Source organism: Salvia hispanica, chromosome 4, assembly GCF_029641045.1.
Source record: "Salvia hispanica isolate PSC_SH4W2 chromosome 4, Shi_PSC_v1, whole genome shotgun sequence".
Classification (NCBI taxonomy): domain Eukaryota; kingdom Viridiplantae; phylum Streptophyta; class Magnoliopsida; order Lamiales; family Lamiaceae; genus Salvia; species Salvia hispanica.
Genome location: NC_142695.1, coordinates 32049184 through 32063635, shown reverse-complemented (window position 1 = coordinate 32063635; position 14452 = coordinate 32049184). Strand labels below are relative to the sequence as shown.

At 39.4% G+C, this 14452-nt stretch overlaps 1 pseudogene; it reads left to right on the top strand.

Moving 5' to 3' along the window:
- Positions 1–352: 352 nt before the first annotated feature.
- On the top strand, positions 353–11496 carry LOC125194993 (G-type lectin S-receptor-like serine/threonine-protein kinase At4g27290; annotated as a pseudogene).
- The last annotated feature ends 2956 nt before the right edge of the window (positions 11497–14452 follow it).

The window sequence follows — 14452 nt, the reverse complement described above, 5'->3', positions numbered from 1 at the left end:
CCAACTCGACAAGTTACGAACATATAAATATGAAATTCAAACTTCCCCCTTTTCTAACACTTTGGTCTAATTTCTTCTTATTAATAAGGGATTTTAGTCATGTGATTAACATTTTAATTATTAAACTGATTGACAAGTGGAATTCAATGTTTGACAAAAATGATTGGCCAACTCTAATCAAATTTAAACTACTGAATGACTACACAAGAAATTTCCAAAACTGCAAATAGAAAAAGCAGTAACATATGAGTGCAAGTCCACTTTAAACACACTCTTCATTATAAAGCTCCTATTCCACTTACTTCTGAAGCTAAGATCCTTGCTGAACCAGCCAAAACATTGAAGTACTAAGATGAAAGAAATTTGGAAATCCTTTTTAGCCATTTTGTTTATCCATACCATTTTGCATGCTGCAAATGATTCCATCAACATTTCTGAGAGCATTAGAGATGAAGAAACACTGGTTTCATCAGGCGGAATGTTCGCGCTCGGCTTCTTCAGCCCGGGGAATAGTAGGAACTGGTATTTGGGCATATGGTACAACAACATACCAAACCAGACCGTGGTTTGGGTTGCCAACAGAGGAGCTCCACTCACGAATAAAACCGGCGTCTTAACACTGACCGAGGCAGGAACTCTGTGTCTTGTCAACGAAACCAACGGCCTAATATGGTCAACCAACGCATCACGAACCGTGCAGAATCCAACCGCACAGTTGCTAGATTCGGGGAATCTTGTTGTCAAGGATGCAGATGATGATGATGATAGGCCGGAGAATTTCCTGTGGCATAGCTTCGATCATCCAACCGACACATATATACCTGGCATGAAAATGGGATCGGATCTGATCCGAGGGGAGGAGCGTTACATGTCATCATGGTGGAGTGACGATGATCCTGCTCCTTGTAAGTTTAGAACACACATGGACCTGTCTGGATATCCACAGATATTCACTGAAGGAGGCAGAGGCGTCAGATACAGATACGGGCCATGGAACGGGGTCCAGTTTAGTGGGATAGCGTATACGGTTACAGATGCTGCGAGTATCAGGGTTACAATAGAGATGAACAGTAACCGAGTAATGCATTCGGAATATGTCGTGCAGTCATCTGTAGTTACTAGGCTCACATTGTATCCGGATGGCAACGGAGTCCGCTGGACTTGGAATGAAGGAAATCAAGCATGGAGGATCTACTATAGATTTCCGATTGACATCTGTGACGACTACAATAAGTGCGGTGCATATGGCAGTTGCAACGTTGCAGAATCCCCCCGTGTCAATGCCTCGACAAATTTGAGCCCAAGGATCAGGGGAGCTAGAGTCGAACGGATTGGTCAGGTGGATGTGTTAGGAGGGTTCCGCAACTCAACTGCCGGGATGATGTGTTCTTGAAGTATTCTCGACTGAAAATGCCCGACTCCAGAAACTCGTCGGTCATTGGTGGGAGGATTAGCCTTCATGAGTGTGAGGTATTATGCTCGAGGAACTGTTCGTGTGTGGCGTATGCGCGGCTGAATATCAGCAAAGAGGGAGGTGGATGCCTGTTCTATTATGGGGTCTTGCTTGACATCAGAACTATATCTGCACTTGGACAAGATCTTTACATCAGAGTGTCTTCCTTCGAATCAGGTGAAATACGGTCCTGTTGTTAGATTGATAATATTCTTAAATCAGTAACTGAGAACTATGTCAACAACCTACATTATGGATGTCAACACGAAGATATTGTATGCCAAGTAAATAAAGTTGACATATGTATATTTCAACAGAAGACATACATATGTCAACTACATTTAGTTGACATACAAATATCTTCGTGTTGACATCCATAATTGTTGAATATTGGTATTATATATTCATTCAACTTGTGTAATATGAAGGGGAGTACACGCATAAATAGGCTTAGGGTTAATTACATATGGTAAAATTTACCCTAGCTATAAATCAGGAAAAGAATAATTACAATTAATTTCATATCAATTCCATAATCTCTGCATATCTTCTTGATTTATTTCCAACACTCCCCCCCAAGTTAAACAATGAGATCACCCATTTTTAACTTGCTCAATACTTCATGGAAGCTTCTTGAATCTACTGCTTTAGTGAGAATATCTGCTCACTGATCTTCTGACCGAACAAAGGGAAGGTGTATCACTTTTGCTTCTATGTTTTCCTTGATGAAGTGGCGGTCTACTTCAACATGCTTTGTTCGATCGTGTTGCACTGGATTTTCAGATATACCGATCGCTGCTTTGTTGTCACAAAAGAGTCTGCACGGCTCTTTAGACATCAATCCAAGTTCTGTCATCAACTTCTTCAGCCAGAGAATTTCCGTCAATCCACTCTTAATTCCATGAAACTCCGCTTCAACACTCGACAGAGCTACCACCTTTTGTTTTTTACTCCACCAAGTTACAAGATTTCCCCCCACAAAGGTGAAATATCCTGCAGTCGACTTCCGATCATTTGGGTTCCCAGCCCAATCTGCATCAGTGAACCCATGTACTTCCAAGTTCCCATTATTCTCGAACAAAACTCCATGCCCTGGGGTCCCCTTTAGGTACCGCACAATTCTCAAGGCCGCTTCCCAGTGATCGACTTGAGGCTTATGCATGAATTGACTAACTACCCCCACTGCATAGGCAATGTCTGGCCTAGTATGAGAAAGGTAGATAAGCTTACCCACGAGACGTTGGTATCTAGTCTGGTGTGTAAGTTCAGCTCCTTCTGTCAGTCGAAGGCTGTGATTCTGTATCATTGGAGTCTCTGCAGGCTTACAGTCCAGCATCCCGGTTTCTGCCAAGAGATCCAAAACATACTTCCTCTGGCTTATAAATATTCCCTTTTTTTATCGCATTACTTCAATTCCCAGAAAATATTTCAGTAGACCCAAGTCTTTCATCTCAAACTCGGTAAAAAGATTTTTCTTCAACTGATTTATTTCTTCTTCATCATCTCCAGTGAGAATCATATCATCTACATAAATGTTCAGACATGTGATCTTTTCTCCTCTCTTCTTGAGAAATAGGGTGTGATCTGAGTAATATTACTCTGGTTGTACCCGTATTTCTTCATTACCTCAGTAAATCGCCCAAACCATGCCCTTGGTGACTGCTTTAAACCATAGAGCGTCTTTTTAGGTTTACAAACCTCTCATTCCTTGAACCCTCCATCAAATCCTGGTGGGGCCTCCATATAGATTGGTTTGGTCATCTCGCCGTGTAAGAAGGCGTTAGTCACATCAAACTGATGCAGTGGCCAAATTTTTGTTGCAGCAATAGAGAATAGTACGCGGATAGTGCTCATCTTTACCACTGGTGGGATAGCGTATACGGTTACAGATGCTGCGAGTATACAGATGCAGTGGCATAATCTTTGTTGCAGCAATAGAGAATAGTACGCGGATAGTGCTCATCTTTACCACTGGTGAGAAGGTCTCTGCATAATCAACTCCATAGGTTTGTGTGTAACCCTTTGCTACCAACCTCGCTTTCTAGCGTTCAATCGATCCATCTGGCCTTCTCTTGATTGTGAACACCCAGCGACATCCCACTAATCTCGATCCCTCGGGTCTCAGACATACTTTCCATGTCTTGTTTTTCACTAGTGCCTTCATTTCTACAACCATTGCCTCCCTCCAATGTGGAATTCCCATTGCTTCCTCTACAGATCTGGGAAGCTCTTCTTCATCATAAAGGGCAGCCGAGAATGCCCTTGCCATTTCTGTCAAATTAGCTTTAGCCAAATTTGCCACTGAATATCTAATCCTCTTCGAGACACGCTCTGGACTGTATCTCTTTGGTGGAACACCTCTTGTAAGCCTATTTGGGAGTATATATTGCCCAGTATCCCCATCAATCGCAGCATTCTCCTTCGGTTCTGTGGCAGAGTCATTAGGAATAATCGTACTATTGATGCCCGTTTCAGGAATTACCTCAGATATCATTGGAGGAGGACTATCAAGCGAATGCGATTGAGGAGGCTCTGCTGCCGACAAGACAGGCTCGGCGGCAGTACTAACTGTCTCCGTTGGTTCCACGGCAGAGTTTCTTGGAAGTGACACAAACCAGCTTAGGGGTCCACTTGACCTATTGACAGTTCTACTCTCCCCCTGACCACTAAGGCTGGTGTAATAATATTCACACTCCAAAAAATTACAATTCATAGTGGTTATTATCTTCCTAGACGAGGGATCAAAGTACCGATAACCCTTTTTATTGATTCCATACCCCAAAAAAACACATTTTATGGCGCAAGCGGAAAATTTTGTTCTTTCGTGTTTAGGAACATGAACATACACAGAACACCCAAAGACTTTAAGTGGTAGTGTAAGAGGCTCAAGTACTTTGGCTAGAGAAGATAAAAGTTGGAGTGGAGTTCTCATACTCAATATTTTTGTAGGGAGACGATTCACCAAATAAACTGATGTAGCAACTGCCTCAGGCCATAAAAATTTTGGGACTTTTGAGTCGAAAAATAAGGCACGATTGATTTCTAGAATGATCCTATTTTTTCTTTCAGCAACTCCGTTTTGTTCGGGGGTATAAGGACAAGAGGTTTGATGAACTAACCCTTTATCTTTGAAAAAATTTGACATCTCCCGATTGACAAACTCCCTCCCATTGTCAGACCTAAGCACTTTGACAAACTTCGGATTTATTTTTCAAAAAATATACCCATGTCATCCTTGAACAATCATCCACAAAAAGTAAGAAATATTTAAAACCATGATCACCAGTAACGGACGCAGGGCCCCAAACATCAGCATGCACCAAAGAAAACAAACTTTTAACACGAGTTTCAGTAGACTTAAAAGATTGTTTGTGGCTTTTCGCCAAAACACAAGATTCGCAATTAATATCCTTAAGATGAGAAAAATGAGGAAAAATTAACTTAAAATAACCATGAGATGGGTGACCAAAACGTCTATGCCACAACCAAGCTTCTCGAGTCGCAGATCCGTGAGCTAGCATGGCGGCACTGCCTTGGTGAGCCATCTCATCAACATAGTAGAGGCCTTGACGCTCAGTGCCACACCCAATTATCCTCCTCGTCCTGATATCCTGTAATACACAGAAATTAGGATGCATTAATAGTGTACAATTTAATTCCTTCGTCACGTGGCTAATTGACATCAACTTATGTGACAGCTTGGGAACATAGAGACAATTCGACAATTTTAATGTAGGTGAGATCTCAATTGTCCCACTCCCCTCCACTAATGTTAATTCCCCATCTGCAGTCTGTATATGACTTTTCATAGTATCACTAAAATTTACAAAATCACTTCTATCATGTGTCATCGTATCTGTTGCCCCACAATCAAAAATCCATCTTTTCTCCTTATCACTAGGTCTATGTTTTACAGTACAAGCAATAGGTAACTTGTGCAGAATTTCAAAACTATTGGGACTAATAAAAATACTATCACATGATACGGGGTCATTTTTCGAATTATGCAGAGTATAGTGGTCAGATTGTAAGGCATGGGGTATATGCTGCAATTTTCGGAAATTAGAGGGACCATGTAATAAAGTATAAATTGGGCTGGGTTTTGCAAACCCTAGCCCATTACCTCCTTCAGTGAAGGCGCCGCTGCTACTCCCTCCTCCGATTCTGCCGGCGAATGCAGCCTTCCCCATCTCCTCACTCCATCTGCCACCGACGCTGCCGTGAGGGGTCTCTCCCTCAGCTCCGTTCTTCTCAACTCCGATGGCTAATTTGGCCTTCCCTTTCTGACTCTCCTCCCACCAATCCGGAAAACCAACAATTTTGAAGCAGGTTTCTCGGGTGTGCTTGTTCATCCCACAGTGAGAACACCAAAGCTTGGTCTTGTCGGGCTTATTTCCACCGCGGCGGTTGTTGGCGGCGGCGGAGGGTGGTGCCTGCTGTCCGGGACGTGGCGGCGTTGACTGAGAGGAAAGGCGTGTGTTTCGGGCTCCAAATCCAGAGCCCACTCCGCCCGATGGCTGATCTCCGTTCGTTGCGACGGTTTGGTTGGGGTTCGCCGCCGACATGATTTTCAGCCGTGTGGCCTCCCATTTCACCCAGCCGTACGCGACGTCGACCGGAGGCGTCGGGCTCTCCTTGAGAATGTCTCTTCTGATTCCCTCATATTGAGGGTTTAATCCAGCTAGAAACTTCTATAGTCTCCGTTGATTGGTGATATCTCGATACTGACATACTCCTTTGTCGCAACAGGTAATGGGTTTGCCTTGGCAGCGGTCGATCTCGACCCACACACCATGCAAGGTTCTCCAGTAGGTTTCCAGATCCATGTCCCCTTGAACAATCCGACTGACTTTGTCCTCCAAGTCATAGATCAGATACGGATCTGACGTACTCTGGTACGTCACGGCCAAGCTCTCCCAGATTGCCTTCGCACTTTGGTGATGTGCAAAGTCTCCGACAATATCAATCTCCATATTGTGTACGATCCATGAGAATAAAAGTAGATCGGTCTCCTCCCATTCCAGATACTCCTTATCTGTTGAATCTGGGGGCGCCGACACTCCAGTGATGTGCCTCAACGCCCGTTTGCATCCGATGGCGACTCGCATAAGCCGAGCCCATAGTGGATAGTTCCTTCCATTTAGTTTGAATGCTACTGTAACATTCTTACTTGCTTTAAGTCTGGTATCGCTGGGTTTAACGTCTTCTTCTTCCCCTGACATTCTGCAGGTCCGGTTGTCCGTCGCCTTCTGGTCGGGACAAGGTATATTTTTGGCTGTGATGAATTATATTCTGAGCCTCTGATTATCCTGCTCTGAAGCCATGTTGAATATTGGTATCATATATTCATTCAACTTGTGTAATATGAAGGGGAGTACAAGCCTAAATAAGCTTAGGGTTAATTACATATGGTAAGATTTACCCTAGCTATAAATCAGGAAAAGAATAATTACATTTAATTTCATATCAATTCCATAATCTCTGCATATCTTCTTGATTTATTTCCAACAATAATGTAGGTTGTTGACATAGTTCTAAGTTTTCAATTTAAGAAAGTTATCTAGTGCTCAGTGAAATATATATGGATGCATTAGAATCAGTGTACAATCCTCTGTTGAAAATGTAATTTGCAGTCATGAACCTCAACGAAGAGACATGTACCTTCTTGAAGAGTCATGTACTTTGATGAAGAGTTATGCACATTGATTAAGAGTCATGTGCCTTAGTGAATAGTTATGTCCCTTAGTAAAGAGTTTAGTGAAGAGTCATGTCCCTTAGAAAGACACATGTATGTATCTATAAATAGCAATGTAATCTCCACCATTTTATTCATGCAAAAAGAATCATCTAATAAAATTATCATATTCACTATTTAGTGAAATATATCAATATCCATATTCTCTCCAAATATAAAAGTGTCGCAGCACTATTATTGATTCCCATATCCAACAAAGTGGTATCTAGAGCCTTGTATTGACATGGCATCAAACATTTCCATGTTTTCTTATGCTCCAAATCAAGTTCCCATCTTCGAAGGAGAACACTTCGATTATTGGAGTAATCAAATGGAGACTATATTTTTGTCTCAAGATCTATGGGATATTGTGGAAGATGGATTTGAAGAACCACCACAACAACAAACTAATGGAGAGGAATGGAGCCAAATTCAACAAATTGACTTCAAGAAAAATGTGAAAAGAAATGCAAGTGCCTTGAGATTTATTCAACAAGGGCTAAGTAAATCCATATATCCAAGAATTCATGGTATCAAACGATCCAAAGAAGCTTGGAATATATTGAAGGAAGGATTTCATGGCAACGGCAAGGTAACTTCCATCAAACTACAATCTCTTTGGAGAGAGTTTGATAATTTATCAAAGAAAGATGTTGAAACCATACAAATCTATCTTACCCGAGTCGCCGAGATCGTGAATCAAATTAGAAGTCTTGGAGAAGTAATTGAAGAAAAGAAAATTGTTCAAAAAGTCCTTCGAAGTCTACCACCAAAATATGATTACATTGTGGCCGCTATTGAAGAGTCTAAGGATTTATCAACTTATACTCTGCATGATCTTACATGCTCTCTTCAAGTGCATGGAGAAGGAATTTTTCGAACCCAAAACAACAAAGCAAAGGAAAATTCGGAGGACAAACATTTCAAAATAACGGTAGACCGTTTCAAGGAAGAGGAGGAGATCAATCGAGAAATTCAGATCTTTATTGCTAAATTTGCAAAAAGACTAATCATAACACAAACGAGTGTTATTTCAAGTGCAAAAATTGCGAGAATTCAAATCATTCGCAAAGGGAATGCTACCATCGAAAGAAAGAGTGGAAGCAAAATGAAGTACGTTTTTCTAAAGATGAAGGTGAACAACTCTTCTCTTGTATGATTCCTGAACATCAATCACAAGAAACATTGTACATGGACGGCAATTGCAGCAGTCACATGAGAAAAAATATGATCCTTGATGAAACAACATCATGGAACTGGGAAGACGAATCAGTCGAGCATCTATCCCTAGATGATTATGAATCATCAAATGTAGACGATGAAGAAGATTATGGCGTTCCTCCACCTCAAAGTCCAAATCCTACTCCACAAAGTCCTCCTAATCATGTTGCAGATTCAAGTCCAGAATCTCCAATAAGAAAGACTCGTTCATTACGAGAAATATATGAAGTATCTGAATTTGCTCCTTATACTAGAGAGCCTGAAAATTTTGAAGTTGCAAATAGCAAAAAGATTTGGAGAAAAGCAATGGAGGAAGAAATTGCCATGATAGACAAGAACAACACTTGGGAGTTGGTCAATAAACCAATACATAAAGATGTCAATGGAATGAAATGGTTCTATAAAACAAAATATCAAGAAGATGGAAGCATTCAAAAGCATAAAGCAAGACTTATGGTGAAGGGGTACTCTCAATAGCCGGAAGAGCTAGAAGAAGAGGTGTTTGATGAACAACCTCAAGATTTTTGTGTTGAAGGAGAAGAAGCCAAGGTGTACAAATTGAAGAAAGCTCTATATGGCCTTATAGATGATCTTATCTATATTGGTACTAACATACATATGATAGAAGATTTCAAGAAAAGAATGATGGAGGAATTCAAAATGACATATTTGGGAATCATGAAATATTTTCTTGGAATCCAAGTGAAGAAATCTGGAGGAAAAATACTCATATCACAAGAAATACATTGAAGATCTCTTGAAGAAATTTCATATGGAGAACTGCAATCCAGTTTTCTCTCCTATGACAACAAGTGATAAATTACAGAAAGTGTTTCATTTAAGAGTTGCGTCATCATTTCATCCGAGTAAGGTGAACAAAGAAGAAATCGGTTTAGAATATATTGGAACAAAAGAGCAACTTGCGGATTTCCTTACTAAAGCAGTTTGAGTAGAGAAATTTCAGAAGTCTCGTGATATGCTCAAGATTGCAAATTACGAGGAGGTGTTGAAAATGTAATTTGCAGTCATGAACCTCAACGAAGAGATATGTACCTTCTTGAAGAGTCATGTACTTTGATGAAGAGTTATGCACATTGATTAAGAGTCATGTACCTCAGTGAATAGTTATGTCCCTTAGTAAAGAGTTTAGTGAAGAGTCATGTCCCTTAGAAAGACTCATGTATGTATCTATAAATACTAATGTAATCTCCACCATTTTATTCATTCAAAAAGAATCTTCCAATAAAATATCATATTCACTATTTAGTGAAATATATCAATATCCATATTCTCTCCAAATATAAAAGTGGCGCAGCACTATTATTGATTCCCATATCCAACATCCTCTATATTATTTGTTTCGAATGCAGGATCTAGAAGGAAGAAAAGAGCAATCTTCATAGCGAGTTTCACATCAGTGGCAGGGGTAGTTTTGTGCCTAGTTATCATCATACTTTCTTGTAGGAATAAAAGGAGAAAAGAAGGTATAAAGTTGGTGTGATTCAACTAAATCTCTCTATCAATAAAAGTAGTACTATATGTTTCTCAATATGTTGAACACTAGCAAGAGCACTTAATTTAAGCAATGGCAAAGAAGCAGAGTTGCCATTGTTCAGTTTATCTACAGTTTTGAGAGCTACCAATTACTTTTCTATGGCTAACAAGCTTGGTGAGGGGGGATTTGGACCTCTTTACTAGGTAAAAATTACATAACCATTTATTTGCTGTCGTTGTCATATACCACTGGCTGTAATATTTCAAAGGAATGTGGTATAAACACCAATTTTTGATGGACAAGTTGTGTGTGTAGGGCATGCTGGAAGATGAACAGGAAATTGCTGTGAAATGCTTGGCCAGAAACTCTTCACAAGGAGTTGATCAATTGAAGAACGAACTGATATTGATTGCTAAACTTCAGCATTGGAATTTGGTGAGGCTTCTAGGAGGCTGTATCGAAAGAGAAGAAAACATGTTGATCTACGAACATGCCAAACAGTAGCCTCGACCTGATTATATTTGGTGACCAATTTAAATATAGCAACACGGAGTAGTGCTATAGGGCAACCACTACTTAAATCCATAACTGAGAACACGAATTTAGTTCACTACAAGAGTAAATTACTCTTATAGTGAACTAAATTCGCGTTCTCTAGTTATGCATTTATAATTAGTTATACTTCGATCATCTCAATAGCAACACATAGACATTGATACACAAATTACAGTACTAACTCCACAATATATACAGATCAAACAAAAAGTAGGCTACTCAACTGGGAAAAACGCTTCAATATTATCAACGGAATTGCTAAGGGAATTCTTTATCTTCATCAAGATTCGAGGTTGAGAATCATCCATCGAGACCTCAAAGCCAGCAATATATTGCTAGATGCTGACATGAACCCTAAGATATCCGACTTTGGCCTAGCTAGAACTTTTGCAGGAAACGAAACAGAAGCTAAAACTCGCAGAGTTGTTGGAACATAGTAAGTATCAACAAACACTGATCCTTCTAATTCTTATTCACATAATAACACAATTTTCTTGTTTTGTAGCGGATACATGTCACCAGAATATGCAATAGACGGGGTATTCTCGGTCAAATCAGATGTTTTCAGCTTCGGTGTTCTCGTGCTAGAAATTGTGTGTGGAAAGAGAAACAGAGGATTCTGCCTTGAAGATCATGATATTAACCTTCTCGGTCACGTAAGCATAAACGCGTTATTCACTAGTCGAATCGAATTAACACATTTACCATAAAACTAACTAGACAATGAATTCCCATTTTGCACAGGCGTGGAGACTATACACAGAAGACAAGACAAGCCAACTACTAGATACTTCTCTAGTTGATTCACTAGACACGAAACAAGCTCTACGCTCGATTCACGTGGCGTTATTTTGTGTGCAAAAGAGTCCAGACGACAGACCAAGCATGTCTTCAGTGGTGTTCATGCTGGGGAATGAAATATCAATAGCTCAAGCTAAAGAGCTTCGATTTTTCACAGAGAGAGATGTTGGCATTGCTCACAAGTGTAATAAAAATTCAGAGAATCAAGTAAGCATGTCATTGATCCAAGGAAAATAGGAAATCGCAGAAGCTAAATTCTCACATCATTCAGTCCTTTACTTTGTCATATATTACTGGTATTTTATTTCGTAAACAAATTCGATTATTCACAAATGAAAAATCACTGTATAAGCAAAATTATTCTCAAAAGAGAGCACGCACCTTCAAATCCGCTCTCCTTCAAGACGAAGAATGTAAATACCTGTCTGATTCGATTTAGAGCATCTCCAGCCTCGGATGTCCCAGCGGGCGTCGGACCGGCGTGCCCGACGTCCGCCATTACGCGGGAAGGAGGCGGACACTGACGTCCAGTGCGGACACGGGAGATCCGCGGTGTTGCCGGGACGTCCATCGGTCGCGACGGACGCCATTGTGGCATGCCGACAGATGTCCGCGGCGGACGTCCGATGCGATTTTTAATTTTTTACAAACTCTATATATACGACTCGTTGCAAACTCTAAATATACGGCTCGTTGCAGACTCTAAATATACAGCTCGTTGCAAACCTTAAATATATGGCTCGTTGCAAACTCTATATGTACGATTTTTTTAAAAACTCAAACGCATGCATTATCTTGGAAAATGAAGGCCTAAAACAAAAACATATCATACCGTCGGGTAGCGGCAAACTATATAGATTCAACGCATATGTATGTTTTTTTTAAAATATAAAATCTTTGCATTTTTCCCGTATTCGTGTCTAAATTTTAATTTTGTAAATTGTTTAATTTGGTGAATTTGTGAATTTTTTTTATTGCGGGAAGTCCTTGGGATGTCCGCCACTGTGCAGTGGGAAGTCCTTATGACGTGGCAGTGCTGTGGGAGGTCCTTATGACGTCGCGGGAGGTGTTTTTGGGAAGTCCGTCGGGAAGGGCGAGGGTCATCCGTCCCCATTGGAGATGCTCTTAAGCATAAACCCTAATTTTAATATGTTATAAAATTAAATAAATTTTTATTTAAATGCAAAAATAATTACATGAAATAAATTTTAAACGATTCCAAAGATGTGACAACTTATTAATTAATTAGATGAAAACTTAAATTAGGTCATTTGTTATCTATAATCCATTTATTTAGGAATACTAAAAAATAATACTCCCTCCGTTTGTTCACTTTCTATTTTCATCTGTCCCATAAAAATATGTGCATTCCAATTTTGAAAAGTTATATCAATTTAATAATATATAGGTCACACAATCCACTAACACTACTTTAACTACTATTCTCCTCCACCTCTTTTTATTTCTTCTTCTTCTCTATCTCTCTTTATGTACTTCTTCGCAGGAAAATTAAAAAAAAAAAGGAAGACTGGCCGATGATCGGCCCGATCCCCGCAACGGGTGGTTGGTCATCGGCCAATATCAGTTGGCCAGAGCCGCCATATCGGCCATATAGAGGGGCGGTTGATCGGCTCTTTTCCTGCCGATGAGGGCCGATCGGCCCTTCCGTTGTGAGTGCTCTTGCGGAGAGAGAGGTGGTGTTATTATCGGAAACACAAAGATAGATAGTAGTAGTAAAATTACGAGGCGTCGATGCCGAACACCTAATTTGATTGCACTAATTTCTCAATTGTTAATTTACAATCCAAAAAGGAAAGTATGAATAGCATGGGATGATGAGAGTATTTATTTTCAAAACTATTTTATTTTTCATAACAATTTATATATCGTTATGGTTTTGAACTTTAAGAATTTGAGTTCTTAATCTTAAATGTTGTCCGACATAAACCAAGATTGTGCACTGGCGATAAATTTACAGAAGGTATAATTACTTACGATTTGGTCTATCGGATTTTTGATTGATTTTATTTTTAATTTACTCCCTCCGTGTCCCAAGATAAGTGACCTACTTCTTTTGGGCACGGAATTTAAGGAATGGTATTTAAATAAGTTAAAGTGGAGAGAGTAAAGTATGAGAGAGGGAAAAGTAGAGGAGAGAAGAGATAATAAAGTAGGTGGAGAATAAAGTAAGAGAGATGACTTTTTGCTAAAAATGGAAATAGGTCACTTATAGTGGGACATCCCAAAAAGGAATACAAGTCACTTATCTTGGGACGGAGGGAGTATTAGTTAAGTATCTTAAGTGAGTTTCAACTGACGGTTCATATTCAGTATAATTGAACAAATGAGAGTTCCTATTGATTTTTTAGATTTTATTGTTCATATATTCGATTAATAGTTTAATTAATTTTTTATTGACGATTTCAGCGGATTTTTTTATTATGAATTATTCCCTCCGTCCGCCGTTAGGAGTCTCATTCATGGGCGGCACGAGTTTTAAGAAATGTTATAAAAAGTGGGTGAAAAAAAGTTAGTGGAATAGGGGTCCCACTTATATATATTAGTTTTAAATGAAATGTGAGTGGAATGAGTTAGTGGAAGGTGGGACCCTTTATAGTCAAAGTGAACCGGGGCTCCTATTCGCGGATGGACTAAAATGGAAAAACGGAACTCCTATTCGCGGACGGAGGGAGTAAATAATATCTCAGGTTCAATGTTTCCAAGATGGTTTAATAATTTAGTCTTTTAATTGTTATTATTTATTCAAAAGGTTAAATTAGTCTTAAAAAAACGTTAACTTCAAGATAAACTAATTTCAAAGTAAACGGTGTGTTAAATGTAATATTTTTTTATTAACTCAGTTTCATTATTTTGGATGTCCGCGATTTAAAGTCTTATTTACCCTCTTTTCATATTAACTAAGTGGACCTAACGATTTAATTAAATCATATACTCACATTTATTGTTAAACTAACCTATAAAATGAGATCCACATTCCACTAACTTATTTCTTTATTTTTCTTCACAAAATCAAGCAATTTCTTCAAATGCATGTCATGTAAAAATGAGACTATAAATGACAGTACGGAAGAAGTTACTTCTCCCTCCATCCGCCATTTATAGTTTCATTTTGACTCACCACAAGTTTTAAGAAATTATTTGACTTTGTAAAGAAAATTTGGTAAATGAGTTA